Raw genomic sequence first — 19,136 nt, forward strand, 5'->3', positions numbered from 1 at the left:
GAGCCTCTTAAAGAAGAAGTTACAGGTCTGTGAGAGCCAGAAATCTTGCTTGTTTGTAGGTGACCAAATACTTATTTTCCACCATAATTTGCAAATAAATTTATTAAAAATCCTACAATGTGAGTTTCTGGATTTTTTTTTCTCATTTTGTCTGTCATAGTTGACGTGTACATATGATGAAAATTACAGGCCTCTCTCATCTTTTTAAGTGGGAGAACTTGCACAATTGGTGGCTGACTAAATACTTTTTTTCCCCCACTGTATCTGTAAATTAATACGTGAACTTTGATACAATAAATCTTTATAATCAAAGAACAGTGTAAGCGGACTTCTTATCATCACAGCATAATTAGCAACGTTGACTTGGACACCACACATGCCAGCCTCCAACAACACGGTTTAGCACCAATACTCGGCCACAACAAACCACCAGTGTGTTAACACGCCAAGCAGATCATACATGTCCGTGTCTAGCGAATGCAGCTAGCTAATTTAGCCTACTCAAACACACGGCTCAAACAGAGAGGAATGCTATGTTAGCTAGCTGGCTATGGCTATCCAGCACTGGAATTCTTCCAAGTCAAGGTAAGCTTTTGGTTTTATTAATTTATTGCCACTGGGGCTCGCCAGTGTAACTGCTAAACTGCTTGACTACACTGTACTGCATGATTGTAGCGAGTTTACTAACATGTTAGTTCTAGTAGCTATGTTGACTATGACATTAGCTAATATGGTGACGATGACGTCACGATAGCTAACGCACTTTGGTACATCACGCTGTTCCGTACATTTGACCTTATTTTAGCGCCCCCAAAATGTAATACTTCCAGGTCAACTGTAATATGAATACCATCGTAAAGCACATTTTCTCCCCTTTCCAGCAAAATAAATGACGAGACCATCATACTGCCCATCTCTGCATGATTGAAGAAAGCAATGGAGCTCCGCCGGGTCTTTTTTTAAAATGGCGGATGAGGAAGCGAAAGCTACTGCATCATAGTGAAAGGGGGAGATATGTCGTGTAGGGAACCGGCTTTTTTCACCCGATTTGTCCAACTTATCACCTCTAAAATGTAAATAAAACACTTAAAGAGTTTATATTATGTCTCATTACATACCTATTTGAAGGTTTGAGTCGAATTTGAATAGGGTTTTTAGGGCGGTACCAAATGTATCTTCACAATTAAACTGTAGGTGTTCCGGTTTACTTTCAATCAAGAATATGCATATCCTTGCTTCAGGTCCTGAGCTAAAGGCAGTTAGATTTGGGTATGTCATTTTAGGCGAAAATTGAAAAAAAAGGGTCCGATCCTTAAGAGGTTAATCTGCGAGAGAAGCGCTACACCTGGTGGAAAGAGGCTGTACGGCCCAGAATTAATTGAATAATGCGTGCTGTATACTATTGGTCCATTACCATGTCAATCAACGCTGAATTGAAACTTAGTTCACACCCTTGATTTTGATGCCAACACAGTCGCTACAGTCCCATTAGTTTTCATTGCAGCCTCGTTTGAATGCTGCGGTTGCCCACATATGTACGGAACGGAGTTAGCTACCGTTAGGCTATGTGTAGCGGTTAGCTATGGTATAAAGGTTTGGTTTGGAAAGGTTTTTTCGCCTGGTCACAGACAGCTGTTGTGTTGTGCACTGAAGTCCACAAAAAGGGAAAAGGTGAGAGAAGGAGAGTGCGTGGATGCGAGAAGGAATTATACAACGAGCAAAGTGATCATGCTGTTTGTATGTGGCTGCTATGAAAGTGAACTTTGTTTGCGGGTGATCAAGGGTGTATTCATTCTGCCGATTCTGTTGAAAAACATTTCTTACACGGAAGCAAACGGAACGAAATGGGGATAAACATCCGTTTATTTGTCCAATAGAAGCTCTCATTTGCAAATGTTGGACTAATGATGACACTTTAGATCAGCTAGATGCAGGCAAGAGTGTGCAAAGCGGTATTAAATGTGTCACTATCTGCCACCTTGATTACTCCAATTTTTCTCTCGACCTGTGCACTTATGTTGTAAACTTTCATTCGTAGGCTAGGTTGTAGCAACCTCATGATATGTATATGGAACATTTTTGTATCATGTAGTAGCCTAAACTTATCGATGTTACATTGAGCTGGGTGAATGGAATATGAATGATAGTCATCCAATATGCTGTAATAGAAATAAGGTCATGCTCATTAAAAATGAATCGTCCTCCCTTACCTTAAATGGCACCGACCGCCACTGATGTTAGAATCACCTTTGGCAGCGATTACAGCTGTGAGTCTTTCTGGGTAAGTCTCTAAGAGCTTTGCACACCTGGATTGTACATCCAATGTCGTCTTGGTATGCAACTCCAGAGTGGTAATCAGTGATGTGTTGTGTTGGATTTGCCCCAAACATAACGCTTTGTATTCAGGACATAAAGTAAAATTCTTTGCCACATTTTGTGCAGTTTTACTTTAGTGCTTTATTGCAAACAGGATGCATGTTTTAAACTTGGTAACTGTTTTAAAGTCACCATTGGCCTCATGGTGAAGCCCTGAGTGGTTTCCCTGAGTTAGGAAGGACGCCTGTACCTTTGTAGTGACTGGGTGTATTGACACACCATCCAAAGTGTAATTAATAAGTTCACCATGCTCAATGGGATATTCAATGTCTGCTTTTTTAAAAATATATATATCTACCAATAGGTGCCCTTCTTTGCGAGGGGGCATTAGAAAACCTCCCTGGTCTTTGTGGTTGAATCTGTGTTTGGAAATTCACTGCTTGACTGAGGGACGTTAAAGATAATTGTATGTGTGGGGTACAGAGATGAGGTAGTCATTCAAAAATCATGTTAAACACTATTATTGCACACAGAGTGAGTCCATGCAAGTTATTATGTGACTTGTTAAGCCAATGTTGATACCTGAACTTATTTAGGCTTGCCATAACAAAGGGGTTGAATACTTATTGACTCAAGACATTTCAGCTTTGAATTTTGTATTAATTTGAAAAAAAAATCTAAAAACATAATTCCGCTTTGACATTATGGGGTATTGTGTGTAGCCCAGTAACACAACATCTAAATTCAATCAATTTTTAATTCAGGCTGTAACACAACAAAAGTCAAGGGGTGTGAATACCTTCGGAAGGCACTGTATCTACCATATTAAGTATGACACTGTAACTTTCAAAGTTAATTGAACAGCATTTTCTTTAAATTAAACATGCAAAAAAAACTTTTGCTCCTCTATCAAGGATTACACTAAACACACACAGATCTGCAGCAGTACATTCCTATTCATAATTATCACAATTAACCTCTCGATCAGGATCTTCTGAGCTCTTATGTGAGCAGGGCCAGAGTTGGCCTGTTTGTCTGGCGGTTTGCAGAGTCAAAAAGAGGTCACAAAGGACTCAATGGATGTGGTCCGCTTATCATCAAGCCAACACAGATGACTGATAACATTTAGTTTACATTCCTGCCCTGCCAGATGTGTTTTATATAAGGGACCGGGTGTACTGCCACACTTTAAAGGAAGCCGTTCAGGGGTTGAATAATGTGGGCACAGTTCTGCAGATGAAGCTTTTGTTTAGGGTACAACATTATTAGGCTTGCAGCTATAAGGCCTTAGCCAGAGGAGAGGACTTTGATGTTTCATAGAGTGACTGCTCTGAAGGTTTGTATAGTCATGGGGATTTAGAGATGAACAAAAAGGTGGCTCAGTTCACGGGAGTGGCAAATGACTAACTGCCAAAGAGAACGTTTTTCTTTCACTGGCAGCCCAATTCTGTAGTTTCCTTCTAACCCATCAGTTACTGGGTGAATACTGGGTTGTTTTCGATGGAGTTTAACTTTATATCTCATCCCGTAAACTAGGGTGGAAACATATCGTTTGTGTCATATCAGATGATTCAATGTTTGGCTGGGATACATGTTTTGTTTTTCTAAAGGACGAAAATCTTGCTAGTTCAGGTTAAGAATGAGTCAGATAGTGTCAAATGGTTCGTTATAATTTCACCCCTGTTTCTCAGGAACAAACTGTTCCATCTCACATAAATGTCTCCATGAATTACACTGTATACAGTAGTTACAAGTTCCACGCTGACCGTGAAACTCAAATGACAATTTTGTTGAAACATGGTTTTCAGATTTACACATCACTGATATATACTGTGTGTAGACAATGCATGATTTGTAAGATCAGTCAGGGTGGCAGCTGGGAGGGTCCTTCCGGCCTTTCTATACATTGGTCTGTACAGATATTAAACACTGAATGTACTCTCTTCCCTGAAATCCACTAAGAATGAACATTCATCCAGATTGAACAGAACATCACCATGTCTAATCACTCTTCCATGATCTTTACTCTAGTCCCTGAAGTGTCATTCAAGTACATGGAGGATGCAGAGACCGCAGGGGAGCCCAATCACACAGCTGTGACCAGGACACTAGCTCCTCTTGCTCCACAGGGATTGGCTACCAACAGTTACCATGGGAAACAAAGTCTAGGTTTCTAAGCAACCTGGGAGTGGAGCTAGAATTACAGAGGTGTTACATTTTCTGTACCAGACGAATTATGAGAGATTAAGACAATGGGGGAGGAAAGAAAGAAAGAAAGAAAGAAAGAAAGAAAGAAAGAAAGAAAGAAAGAAAGAAAGAAAGAAAGAAAGAAAGAAAGAAAGAAAGAAAGAAAGAAAGAAAGAAAGAAAGAAAGAAAAATAGAGACAGAGGGGGTGGGGGAGTGAGGAGTGAGTGAGACAGAGAGAGGGGGAGGAAAGGGAATGTAGACAGTGGAATACTGTAGCTGTGAAGACCTCAGTAAAGGGGTCAGGGTTTTTTGCAGGAGGTCCATGATATCCAGATGTACAGTGGTACATTTCCCATGATGAGATTAATTTGTTTTCCGATTTGGAGTAAAATGTCCTCTTGTCTGTTTTTGCTCCCCTTTCTCTCCGTATGTGGTAGATTAAAAACAATACTCTGTAGCTGTCTGACTTCTCCTTGTTTGTTTGATTTGGACATTGTATACCACAGCTGAACAACTAACTTTTATTCAGAGACTATTTAAACTTTTTGGGGGATGGTCTCAACCCCCATATCTCTCTTTCTGGTGAATCAGTATCCTAATTAATCATGGTCCTCAAATCTCTTGGTTTTGAGGACCATGTTGAATATCCCCAGCAAACCAGGAACATTCCCAGGACATTAGCTAACATTCCCATTAAGTTATAGTTATGGTTTTATCTAACATTAGGATGATAACATCCCAAAAACATTCAAATAATGTTTTTAAAAACATTTGTTCATTTATTTTCAGAAAATGTTTTAAATTAAATATCCTAGGAATGTTCTCCTAACATTCACAAAAATGTTGTGCACAACATCTGTAACAACCACCACACAGAACATTCCCCTAAGGTTATTATTAGGTTTTCAGGTAATGTAATAACAAAATGTGTTCTGGGAACGTTCTGGGTTTGTATGCAATCTGGGGTGTTTTCTGACCTAAAACTGACCCTTTCTCTCAAATAACTAATGACAGTGGTGCATTGTTGTTGTTGAGTGTTTCTAGTACAAACTTCCCCTCCATGTTTCTGCATCCATCCTGTGTTGAAGTGAGATCTGAAAGAACGTAATCCTATCTCTGGGACTTTGACTTAGAGGATCAGTAGTCTGCACAACATAATGAGCCGAAGCAAAGTTTCATGCATTAACATCTGATTTACTGGGATCTTTTCCTTGGGATCGTTATTTATTTAACCCTTTTTCTCCCCAGTTGGTAGTTACAGTCTTGTCCCATCACTGCAACTCCCGTACGGACTCGGGAGAGGCGAAGGTCGAGAACCATGCGTCCTCCAAAACACGACCCCGCCAAGCAGCACTGCTTCTTGACACACTGCTTGCTTAACCCGGAAGCCAGCCGCACCAATTTGTCAGAGGAAACACTGTACAGCTGGCGACTGAAGTCACTGTGCATGTGCCCGGCCAGCCACAAGGAGTCACTAGAGCGCGATGGGACAAGGACATCCCCTAACCCGGACAACGCTGGGCCAATTGTGCACTGCCTCATGGGTCTCCCGATCGCGGCCAGCTGTGACACAGCCTGTGATCGAACCCGGGTCTGTAGTAACACCTCTTTCACTGCGATGCAGTGCCTTAGACCGCTGCTCCACTTGGGAGGCCTCCTTGGGATAGTTTTGATACACATTTTCTGTGGTACTTTCTCTTCCATTTTCTTACTAGGCACCTGATTTCCCATTCCCAGTTTCAGTTTCTTGTAAGATTGTAGTAAAGTATTAAAGCATATGGATAGTTGTCATCCACGTTTCCTGCAGGCCCACACACAGAAGTGCACTTTTTCTCCAACCCAAAAGTTCACACAAGTTCAAATTTAATTACCGTATTTTCCGCACTATAAGGCGCACCGGAGTATAAGCTGCAGCAGCTAAATTGAATGATATTGAATGAGTGTACATATATAAGCCGCACTGGACTATAAGCCGCAGGTGTTTTAATGTTTAATTACCATATGTAAGGGTTCGTGCACAGAGGGGATTGTCGGGAATGTCACGGTTCTCTAAGACCGAACCCAGAAGCAGACCAGGACAAGGTGAGTTGAACGAAGGTGAGTGTTTATTTACAGATTCAAAAGGATGCAGAATAATCCAGAGACGAAACGGGTGGCGGAGATGAGTAGGTGGAGGTGAAGTGGAAGATTAAATGATGGCACGGCAGGGGTTGGGTGAAAGTTCCGAGAGAATGATGTTAATGGCTAACGATCCGGCAGGGAATGGATGTCAGGTCAGAGCTTAAGAAGGGGTGATGATCAGGACCAGGTGTGCCGAGGCTGATGAGAAGCAGGTGCGGGTATCGAGAGATCACCCGCCTAAACGTCGCCCGGCAACCCGGACAGGGTGCGTTCAGGAACCTTTGGGAAAACAGGAGATACCGAGCAGAAAAACGGCAACCCAGGCAGGAACAGACTCAGGGACGCAGGGTTCATGACAGTACCCCCCTCCGATGAACGCCACCGGGCGGACTACCCGGAGCGCCAGGATGGAGGCGGTAGAAGTCACGAAGGAGGTCAGCATCAAGGATCTGGCGCAGAGGAATCCAACTCCTCTCCTCAGGACCATACCCCTCCCAGTCCACAAGATACTGGGAAACCCCGGCCCCGCCGTCTGGAATCCATGATGGGGCGCACCGTGTAGACAGGACCTCCTCCGATCATCCGAGGAGGAGGAGGAGGAGAGCGGAGGGGGCAACAGAGGGCTGAGGAGAACAGGCTTGAGGCAGGAGACATGGAAGGTGGGATGGACTCTGAGCGTCCAAGGCAACGAGTCGAACCACAACCGGATTGATCACTCTCTCCACCACAAACGGACCAATGAATCTCGGCGACAGTTTCCTGACTCAGTCCGCAGAGGGAGGTCCCGTGTAGCCAACCAGACCCTATCTCCGATGGCATAAGCGGGGGTGGAATACGGCGACGATTCGCCTGGAGCTGATACCGGTCAGAAACTCGAAGGAGGGCCTTTCTGGCCCGATGCCAGGTCCGGTGACAACGATGAATGTGGGCCTGGACAGAGGGAACCGAGAGATCCTTCTCCTGAGAAGGAAACAGGGGGGTTGAGTAGGTATAGGCACTGGAAGGGAGACATCCCAGTGGCAGAAGTAGGGGAGAGTATTGTGGGCATACTCAACCCAAGGCAACCGAGAGACCCAAGAGGTGGGGTTGGAAGAAACAAGGCAGCGCAGCGTGGATTCCATCTTCTGGTTGGCTCTCCGCCTGTCCATTGGATTGGGGGTGAAATCCAGATGTGAGACTGACTGTAGCTCCAATGGCCAAACAGAATGACTTCCAGACAGCAGAGGTGAACTGAGGACCACGGTCGGAAACTATGTCACTGGGCAATCCATGAACCCTGAAAACCTCCCTAACCAGGATCTTGGACGTCTCAGAGGTAGAGGGAAGCTTGGAGATGGGCACAAAGTGGGCGAACTTGCTGAATCTGTCCACAATAGTCAGAATGACCGTGTTCCCCTCAGAAGAGGGCAACCCAGTGACAAAGTCCAGGGGCCAGATGCGACCATGGTCGCGGGGGATAGGTAGGGGAGTGAAGAAGTCCAGAGCTGGGCCGATTGGCACTCTTGTTCTGTGCACAAACTGGACAGGCAGCAACAAACCTCCGAGTATCTTCTCCCATGGCAGGCCACCAAAATCGTCTGCGTAGAAGCGCCATCGTCCGAGCCACGCCAGGTGGCGAAGCCATCTTGCTGGCGTGGGACCATTGGAGGACAGGCCGAACGGACCGACTCAGGCACAAACAAACGACCGGCTGGACCGTTACCGGGGCCGGGCTGCGTCCGAAGGGCCGCCATAACCTCCTCCTCAGTCCTCCACATAACGGCTCCTACGTCAAGGTTCCGGGGAAGAATCGTCTCAGTCTTGGCCCCACTCTCCTCCATCTTGGAGAACATCCGGGACAAGGCGTCCGCCTTGCCGTTCTTAGACCCCGGTCGGAACGTCAAGGAAAAAATTAAAGCGTCCAAAAACAACGACCACCTGGCCTGGACGGGAGTTGAGTCGTTTAGCCGATTGCGCGTAAGCAAGATTCTTGTGGTCAGTCCAGACAACAAACGATTGCTCCGCCCCCTCCAACCAGTGGCGCCACTCCTCCAAAGCAAGTTTCACTGCGAGAAGCTCCCGGTTACCCACATCGTAGTTCCTCTCCGCAGACGAAAGACGACGAGAGTAGTAGGCGCAGGGATGGAGTTTACCGTCAGTGGAGCATCGCTGGGACAGGATGGCGCCAACCCCCACATCAGACGCATCCACCTCAACGACAAACTGACGGGCAGTGTCAGGTTGAGAGAGAATCGGAGCGTTGGTGAATCGCCTCTTCAAATCCAGAAATGCTCGGTCCGCCTCAGGATTCCAATTGAAGGTTCTGGTACTAGAAGTCAGGGCAGTTAAATGAGCGGCCACACGGCTGTAGTCACGGATAAATCTACGATAGAAATTCGCAAACCCCAGAAACCTCTGGAGCTGCAATCTCGTACCGGGCTGGGCCCAATCCAGAACCGCCCTAACCTTCTCTTGGTCCATCTAATCTCTCCCCTGGAGATGATGTACCCGAGGAAGGATGTAGTGTGGGCGTGAAATTCACACTTCTCGGCCTTCACAAACAGGCGATTCTCCAACAATCGCTGCAGAACCTGCTTGACATGCTGGACGTGGCTGGAAGGCTCCTTAGAGAAGATAAGAATGTCATCCAGGTAAACGAACACAAAAAGACCGATCATATCTCTCAGGACATCATTCACCATACTCTGGAACACTGCTGGAGCATTGGTCAGTCCAAACGGCATCACCTGATACTCGAAATGACCCATCAGTGTATTGAAACCAGTCAACCACTCGTCACCCTCTGATCCGGACCAGATGATACGCATTGCGTAGGTCCAGCTTGGTGAACACCGTAGCACCCTGTAAGGAGTCGAAAGCAGAGCTCATCAAGGGCAGGGGATACTTGTTCTTGACGTGATATCATTCAACCCCCGATAATCAACACAAGGTCGAAGAGAGCCATCCTTCTTACTCACAAAGAAGAATCCTGCCCCCAGGGGGTGATGACGAGGGACGAATGAGACCAGCAGCTAGGGACTCCTTTATGTAGGTCTCTAAAGCTTCACGTTCAGGTCGGGGAGATGCTGTATAACCGTCCCTTGGGAAAGACAGCTCCAGGGAACAGGTTTATGGCACAATCATATGGTCGGTGGGGAGGGAGTGACAGAGCCCTCTGCTTACTGAACACCTCCCCCAAATCGTGATATGTCTCGGGGACCAGGGACAAATCTGAGGTTAGCCTCAATGACCTGACTGGGAACAGAATGGGAACAGGCAGTCTTGAGGCAGTGTAGTGTGGCAATCAATGCTCCAACTAGTTACCTTGCCAGTCACCCAATCGAACGTGGGATTGTGTTCCTTCAGCCAGGGGTATCCAAGGACCAGAGGAACATGGGGAGAAGGCAGAATGAAGAATGAGATAACCTTAGAATGATTCCCTGACAACAGCATCTTAACCGGTTCAGTCCTCATCGTGATACGTGCCAGACTACTGCCGTTCAGAGTGGTAGCTTCAATGGCTTCCGGTAGTCGCTCCTTGGGAAGCCCCAGCTGTTCCACCACGTCTGCATCAATAAAGCTGCCATCGGCACCTGAATCGATGAAAGCGTTAATCGCTAAACTCTGATTCCTGTTCATGAGGGTAGCCGGGAAACGGGGTCTGACAGGGGTATTGAGAGGTTGAAACCGGCTCGCTAAAAGTCCTCCCAAACTTAGCGAGCCGGGCAGTTTGACAGCCGCTGGGAACAAGTGGAGATGTAATGTCCCGAACTACCACAGTAGAGGCAGCGGTTGGTCTCACGTCTATGTTGGCGCTCCTCCTTGGTTAACCCGTGCCGCCCCACTTGCATGGGTTCAGAATCTGGAGGCAGGACCTCTCCACTAATCCCGTGTGGTGGACAAAAGATCGACGCGTTCTGGTCCACCTCCTGACCCAACTGGGAACCGAGAAGCTGATTGATTGACGGGCCCCATTGCTTCTCCCTCCTTCTCTCTCGAACTCTGTTATCCACCCGAATAGACAAAGCGACCAAACTGTCCAGGTCACTAGGCTCCAGATAGGAGATCAGCTCATCCTTGAGTTGCTCCGACAACCCCTGATAAAAGGCTGCTTGCAGTGACTCTTCATTCCACCCACTCTCCACAGCCAATGTCCTGAATTCGATAACGAAGTCGGCAACTCTGCGAGAAAACAGGCGTTTAGCTGCGTCCTTACCTCGGACAGGATGGTCAAACAGCTTCCTCATCTCTGCCATGAACTCCTGGTATGAAGCCATGCAGGTGTCCTGTCGTTCCCATACGGCTGAAGCCCACTCCAGGGCTCTACCACGCAGCAATTCAATGACAAAGGCTATCCTAGCCTTGTCTGTGGCATAAGAGTGGGGCTGTAGATCGAACACTAATCCACACTGCATAAGAAAGGAACGGCATCTTCCCAAATCCCCCCTCATATTTATCAGGCGTCGGAACCTTGGGCTCACGGGAAGGGCACAGCTCCAGAAGCGGCAGGCGAGATGGGTGAAACCGGTGGTGGATTCTCCACCGGCAAACTGAGCTGAGCCTGGATCTTCGTCAGACTGGTAGAAAAGTTCGAACTGACAACGCTATCTCCTGTAGCGCTTCGTGCTATGTTGTCCCAACATCTTCTCCTGATGGGTAATGGCATGGCGAACAGAGTCCAGGTCCGCTGGGTTCATTTCTGGCCGGATCGTTCTGTCACTGTTCTCTAAGACCGAACCCAGAAGCAGACCAGGACAAGGTGAGTTGAACGAAGGTGAGTGTTTATTTACAGATTCAAAAGGATGCAGAATAATCCCAGGAGACGGAGCGGGTGGCGGAGATGAGTAGGTGGAGGTGAAGTGGCAGATTAAATGATGGCACGGCAGAGGTTGGGTGAAGGTTCCGGGAGAATGATGTTAATGGCTAACGATCCGGCAGGGAATGGATGTCAGGTCAGAGCTTAAGAAGGGGTGATGATCAGGGACCAGGTGTGCCGAGGCTGATGAGAAGCAGGTGCGGGATCGAGAGATCACCCGCCTAGAACGTCGCCCGGCAACCGGACAGGGTGCGTTCAGGAACCTTTGGGAAAACAGGAGATACCGAGCAGAAAAACGGCAACCCAGGCAGGAACAGACTCAGGACGCAGGGGTTCACGACAGGGAAAGAGATGGCTGCTTGAGGAAGCTCCCATTTATTAACATTTCAACAAACAAGTTGCATATTTGCATAACGTATTCAAGTGTTACCATTTAGTGCAATAGGAGCTACAGAACATATACTGTGCTGTGTAAACTGTACTGTATCACATAGCGTTTCAGACACACAAACTTTTCAACTTTCAAACTTAAACGGGGTGCGCTCCCAGTGCACATACCGGCAGTGATCTACAGCAGTGGTTTTCAACCAGTGGTCCTTGAGGGAGTGCTAGGGTTCCCCAGCAAAATTAGTTAATAGTGTCACAATCATTTAACCACTTAACTTTGGTTATTTTGAAAAACCTTGAAAAAGTGTGCACATCTTTGAATATTTATCTACATTATAGCCTACAGTAGTACCATAACAAAAAACAAAGCTTACAGCGCTTGACGAGGCAATACAATGGCTAAATTAAATGTGTTTTTTTTTAAAGTGCAAAATAAGTGCCTGTAACACGACAGTAAGCGCGTAAGCCTAAAGTTGCAGCAACACGGCTGCTTAAAATATACGGTAATCAGCCTACCAGAAAAGTCATTAATCCTTGTCTTCATCTTTTAGGCTAAGGTGCAGTACACGGCTGTAACCAGAAAAGTCAAGTCATTAATCCTCATCTCCGTCTTCTTCCTGCGTACTAAAACCACCAAAGTCCTCATCTTCAGTGTTGGAAACGAACAGGCTCAGGGTGGCTTCGTCAGCCACTCTCCTCTCTCCTTCGTTGTCGCTCTCAAAACCAACGAACTCCTCTTCGTCACTGTCGGAATCGAACAGCCTCTGAAGGGCCTCAGCTGTGGCGACGTCCTCCTCTTCATCACGCAGCAGTCCAGCCTTTCGGAACCCGTTAATGATCGTGGATGTTTTGACAGCCAGATTGACTGCCTTTAACTTAAAAGCTGCATCATATGCATTTCTACGTTTGTTTTTCCATAATGAGGGTTTGTGCATGAAAACTTCCTTTGCACAAACTGTCTCGCTCTCTCGTAATGTCTGTCTGTCTTGCTAACGTTCTGTCTCTCGTTCTGTCTCTCGTACCACTCTCGGTTCCACTTTTACTTTTGCGCGCTACCTGTCTCACTCTTTTTCCGGCCTCCAGCTTTTCCTGCTGGAGCCCGCCGCTTAAAGGTGGGGGGCGCGGACCGTCATAGAGCCCATAGAGTTAAAGTTGGTGGACTGTAACCTGTAAAATCCATAGATTTAGGAGGTCTTCTAGTGGCCGTTAGCTGTAAAAAATCCATAGATTAGCCGCACCGTTATATAAGCCGCAGGGTCGAAAAATTGGAAAAAGGCGCGGCTCATAGTCCGAAAATTACGGTAGTTTCTTATTTTAACAAACTTGACACAGTACAGACAGACAAAAATTAAATAAAAACATTCAAATGGTACTTGACAGGTCTGGTAAACACAAAATTAAAGGAAAATATGTGAAAAGTAAAGAGTAACTTAAACACTCCCATTAATTTGTGCTCTCTCTTGCCTAAAGGTGATACATCCACGCCAGCACAAACATTAGTGTGTCACAAGGGCAATGTTCAAACAATATCCACACCGAGATGTGCCAACAATTCCTCCCGAATTTCCAGCATTCTGAGCTGTCAGAACAGACATTCTTTCCCAGCAACAACAAATCAGCATCCTGCAAAATTCTGTATGCTGCTGTTCGTCACTAAAAGGCTAATCTTCGTCTCACTACCCGTATCCAAACAAATACAGTAAGCCAATAGGAAGGATTACGTTGATACAAGCAAATTAAGTTTTCACAGGAAGTCTGATATAAAATATTAATCCTCACTGCCTGTAAACAAACAATACATAGAATAAGTCATAGGAAGTGTTAATCGATTAATAAGAACATTTGTTTTTGCAAAAAAAATCTGTCAAAGTTCAGCAAAGTCAGGGTTGTCCTTTTTCACCCGTTACTCTTCTAGCCATGAGAATATGCCTTGGAAAAACAAAGCCCCAGGCAGACTAAATGGCCTGCCTGCCATCAGAGGAGCTAATGGCCTTTTACTGCTCAGGCACAAAACAAACATCCAAATGGAAGTTCAAAACAGCGGATCTGATAACAGAAGACTGTGTAGAAAAGGCTGTGGCACAGAGAGATTGAATTTGTACTCATTCCAGTGTTGATACTGTGTCTATATGGTTTCAAAATGTAGTCTTTATTTTAGAGTTGTTTCACTGTACAGTTTTAAACTGAGTCACCCAAGCTTTTACACCAGTTTGTTACAGCAGTTTAACCAAAAGGTGCACATTTTTTCACACAATTCAAGCATGCCAATTAACATGAATTGTCCCTGATGTGTGGTAAAGACAGTATTTTTCCACCGGTTCTTTGCAGGTCCCCGCGTGTCGCCCCTGCCTGCTTAGGAATGTGAAGATAAAAAAGATAGGCACCATAGAGGTATGGGAAGGACACGGGTTGGGTGTTGGTACGGCCCACCTGTAAAGGCGTGTTATGACATGGCTGTCTGCTCGTCAATGCTGCAGACTCCTGGCTGCTCCCCTCTAGAATAACAGATGAGTGATTGAGGAATCATACAGGAATCAGATAGGGAGTTGAGACTCCTGTAGGCATGACAGTACAGTAGCCCTCATGGTGGCTAGTGATGAGTGATAGTGGATTGTAGGAGTCACACAGTGGATCAGAAGCAGTCTAAAAAACTGGACACACCGTAATGAACGTCGGCCGTGCGTGGCGTGCACAGTAGATCACCTGCTGGGTGGCGATGAATGGTGGTGATTCATCATGTGGAATTGTCAGAAAATGAAAAGAAAATGATGGCCCATGTTCTGTGGTAGAGGCGATAGGGACAGCCTCACGCTGCACACAGCAGATGTTTGATCTACGCGCACAGACAATGTTTGTGGTTCGTCTTGTCCTTAAGGATTACTGTAATCAACAGTTTTTCCCCCAGGAATGAGTGGATTACATTTCTAATAAGTATGAGAGGTAACATTTACTGTATTAGTATAACATGATGCAGTCACTATGAGGCTTTAGCCTAAATTCGGAATTCAAACTCTTAGTGTTTGTTTCCTGTCTGTGTGATATACTGTCCTAGGCCCTTGAATTCTGGGAATCCTTCTAAATTGTTCCCAGGGGTCTTTGTGGTTCTAGGTTATTGCCACTTCATTTCATACAGATGCAGTCAGCCTGGGAGAGGAGAACAGTATCAGTCTGATAAGATGTAAACAACTCCCCCAAAGCATAGTCCTCAATCAATGCCTGGGTAATCCCCTGCATCAATTAGACAATCCAACTCTCTACTAAAGTACATGCATTCTGTATAAACCCAGGAATAATCATATTCCCACATTCTGCTACATTCATCACAAGTCTGGCCGAAAATATGAAGTGATAGTCTACATTAGATTATACTGTAGATTAACTTTGACCCTACTGACTCATGTCATTGTGATATAGCAGCTACTGTGACAGTCATTTCATTCTACACTCCAAAAGGGTTCTCCGGCTGTCCCCATAGGAGAACCCCTTTTGGTTCCAGCTAGAACACTTTTTGGGTTCCATGTAGAACCCTCTGTGGAAAGAGTTTTGCATGAAAGCCAAAAGGATTCTACCTGGAACCAAAAAGGGTTCTTCAAAGGGTTCTCCTATGTGGACAGCTGAAGAACCGTTTTAGGTTCTAGATATAACCTTTTTTTGTAAGAGTGTGTGGATCATCATGTCTAAGAAGACACTTCTGGTTCCACTGACTCTCTCCACCTGTCTCCCCTCTACAGTGGCAGGATATTCCATTTCCAGACTGGGGCTTTCTGGCCAGTATGATGTTTCTGGACAATCTAATTCACTATGAAGTCATGATGTGTATGCTATGGGAAAGAAGTGGATTTTATTTCATATTGTGGATCATGACTAAGAAGAACCTTCCGATTCCGTCTCTCTCCTACAGTGGTAAAATAGGTTTCCAGACTGAGGTTCTTAGCCATACTATCTCACTATTAAGTCATACTGTGTAATTTATAGTACGCGGGTGGAGAGCAGATGGATGCTCCACATCTGGCAGGAGGCCTGCTGCCCAGATACTACAAGACCAAGGCTACTGATGGTACTTTAACTGGCCAAAGTACTTTCAGCTTCTGCACAGATATCATCTCACAAATAACTGTTATGGTGAGCAGGAAAATCAACCACTCCTAACCAAACAGTTCATAAAGTGGCTAGCATTAGAAAACCACCTATTTTACAGATGGATAAAAATGATCTGGATCAGCAAAGGAGAAAATGAGTTTTTCTCCCAGAAAAGAACATCTGTGGTTTGCTAATAGACCAAAAGTTGTTCCACGGTTCGGCTGAAAATATGTGAATTAAGCTGTCTGAGTCTTGCTGTTACCTTGTCTGCCTTCTCCTTTCAGACTTTACATTATCCAACTAGACCGCCAATATTTGCAAATGTCTTTCCATAAGGACCTAAATTATTTGAGAGTAATTGATGTCTTTAAAGGGAAAAGTAAACATTAAAGTTTGTATTTACTTATTCCCTGCCATGGATATGGAAATAATGGACGCGGGAACATGAGATGTGGAATGTTGTTTGGTCTAGATGGGAATGGGATGCTTGTGGGTTTTCTTCAAAGAAGAAGCAGACAAAATAGTTCATTGTTTTAATGCAATCATGTGGCTGTACAACATGTCCAGACAATGACATATGATATCTTGATGTAGCTTAAAAGACTACTACAGGATATGAAGAACATCATTTAAAATTGAGAAATTGTTTCAACAACTGAATGGCCAAATGTGTCATTTCAGAGGTGACAAATGCAGATAGGGCAGAAAAACTATATGAACAGTATACTGCTATTTTTAGCTTTCATCTGACAACAACACACATTTAAACTGTGCATCATGCTATCTTACTGATATCTCAACTTTTATACAATTGTTCCAGAGCCAAATTAAAGTTGTGATGAAAAGCATGCCACCACTTGAGCGATGAATAATGTCAAACAAGAGTCAAATGGGTGTGTGGAAAACATGCACTCTTACTCTATAGTCTCAACAATCATATTCACCTATTGGGAATTCACACAGACATCCACACAGACATCCACGCCCTGCTTAAGCTGGCTGTTTGGTCGCGTACAGACATTTGCAGATGTTATTTCAGGTGCAGTGAAATGCTTGTGTTTCTACCTCCAACAGTACAGTAATAATACCTAGCAATACACAAACAATACACACATAATCCAAAAAGTTAAAAGAAGAAATTAAGAAATATCAGAACTAGCAATGTCAGAGTCCGGAATATATATATACTGTTAATATATACAAAAGTATGTGGACACCCTTTCAAATTAGTGGATTTGGCTATTTCAGCCACACCCGTTGCTGACAGGTGTGTAAAATCGAGCACACAGCCATGCAATCTCCATAGACAAACATTGGCAGTAGAATGGCCTTACTGAAGAGCTCAGTGATTTTCAAATTTGCACCATCATAGGATGCCACCTTTCCAACAAGTCAGTTCGTCAAATTTCTGGCCTGCTAGAGCTGCCCCGGTCAACAGTTTGTGCTGTTATTGTGAAGTGGAAACGTCTAGGAGCTACAACGGCTCAGCCTCGAAGTGGTAGGCCACACAAGCTTACAGAACGGGACCGCCGAGTGCTGAAGCACTTACCACGTAAAAATCGTCTGTCCTCGGTTGCAACACTCACTACCGAGTTCCAAACTGCCTCTGGAAGCAACGTCAGCACATGAACTGTTCGTCGGGAGCTTCATGAAATGGGTTTCTATGACCGAGCAGCCGCACACAAGCCTAAGATGACCATGCGCAATGCCAAGTGTCGGCTGGAGTGGTGTAAAGCTCGCCGCCATTGGACTCTGGAGCAGTGGAAACGCGTTCTCTGGAGTGATGAATCACACTTCACCATCTGGCAGTCCGTCGGACGAATCTGGATTTGGCGGATGCCAGGAAAACGCTACCTGACCAAATGCATAGTGCCAACTGTAAGGTTTGGTGGAGGAGGAATAATGGTGTGGAGCTGTTTTTCATGGTTCGGGCTAGGCCCCTTAGTTCCAGTGAAGGGAAATCTTAACTCTACAGCATACAATGACATTGTAGATGATTCTGTGCTTCCAACTTTGTGGCAACAGTTTGGGAAGAGCCTTTCCTGTTTCAGCATGACAATGCACCCGTGCACAAAGCGAGGTCCATACAGAAATGGTTTGTCAAGATCAGTGTGGAAGAACTTGACTGGCCTGCACAGAGCCCTGACCTCAACCACATCGAACATCTTTGGAATGAATAGGAACACCAACTGCGAGCCAGGCCTAATCGCCCAACATCAGTGCCCGACCTCACTAATGCTCTTGTGGTTGAATGGAAGCAAGTCCCTTCAGAAATGTTCCAACATCTAGTGAAAAGCCTTCCCAGAAGAGTGGAGGCTATTATGGCAGCAAAGGGGGGACCAACTCCATGATTTTGGAATGAGATGTTGGACGAGCAGGTGTCCACATACTTTTGGTCATGTATATATGTATATATGTATATATATATATATATATATATATATATATATATAGTGGGGGAAAAAAGTATTTAGTCAGCCACCAATTGTGCAAGTTCTCCCACTTAAAAAGATGAGAGAGTCCTGTAATTTTCATCATAGGTACACGTCAACTATGACAGACAAATTGAGAAGAAAAAAAAATCCAGAAAATCACATTGTAGGATTTTTAATAAATGTATTTGCAAATTATGGTGGAAAATAAGTATTTGGTCACCTACAAACAAGCAAGATTTCTGGCTCTCACAGACCTGTAACTTCTTCTTTAAGAGGGTCCTCTGTCCTCCACTCGTTACCTGTATTAATGGCACCTGTTTGAACTTGTTATCAGTATAAAAGACACCTGTCCACAACCTCAAACAGTCACACTCCAAACTTCACTATGGCCAAGACCAAAGAGCTGTCAAAAGACACAAGAAACAAAATTGTAGACCTGCTCCAGGCTGGGAAGACTGAATCTGCAATAGGTAAGCAGCTTGGTTTGAAGAAATCAACTGTGGGAGCAATTATTAGGAAATGGAAGACATACAAGACCACTGATAATCTCCCTCGATCTGGGGCTCCACGCAAGATCTCACCCCGTGGGGTCAAAATGATCACAAGAACGGTGAGCAAAAATCCCAGAACCACACGGGGGGACCTAGTGAATGACCTGCAGAGAGCTGAGACCAAAGTAACAAAGCCTACCATCAGTAACACACTACGCCGCCAGGGACTCAAATCCTGCAGTGCAAGACGTGTCCCCCTGCTTAAGCCAGTACATGTCCAGGCCCGTCTGAAGTTTTCTAGAGTGCATTTGGATGATCCAGAA

At 45.1% G+C, this 19,136-nt stretch overlaps 1 long non-coding RNA gene across 1 annotated transcript; it reads left to right on the top strand.

Moving 5' to 3' along the window:
- Nucleotides 1-541: 541 nt before the first annotated feature.
- On the top strand, nt 542-4,575 carry LOC121549613. The gene is made up of 3 exons (XR_005996844.2): nt 542-585; nt 882-1,073; nt 4,348-4,575. It is a non-coding gene; the product is annotated as an uncharacterized LOC121549613 (long non-coding RNA).
- Nucleotides 4,576-19,136: the final 14,561 nt, after the last annotated feature.

This window comes from Coregonus clupeaformis, chromosome 34 (genome assembly GCF_020615455.1).
Source record: "Coregonus clupeaformis isolate EN_2021a chromosome 34, ASM2061545v1, whole genome shotgun sequence".
Taxonomy (NCBI): Eukaryota; Metazoa; Chordata; class Actinopteri; order Salmoniformes; family Salmonidae; genus Coregonus; species Coregonus clupeaformis.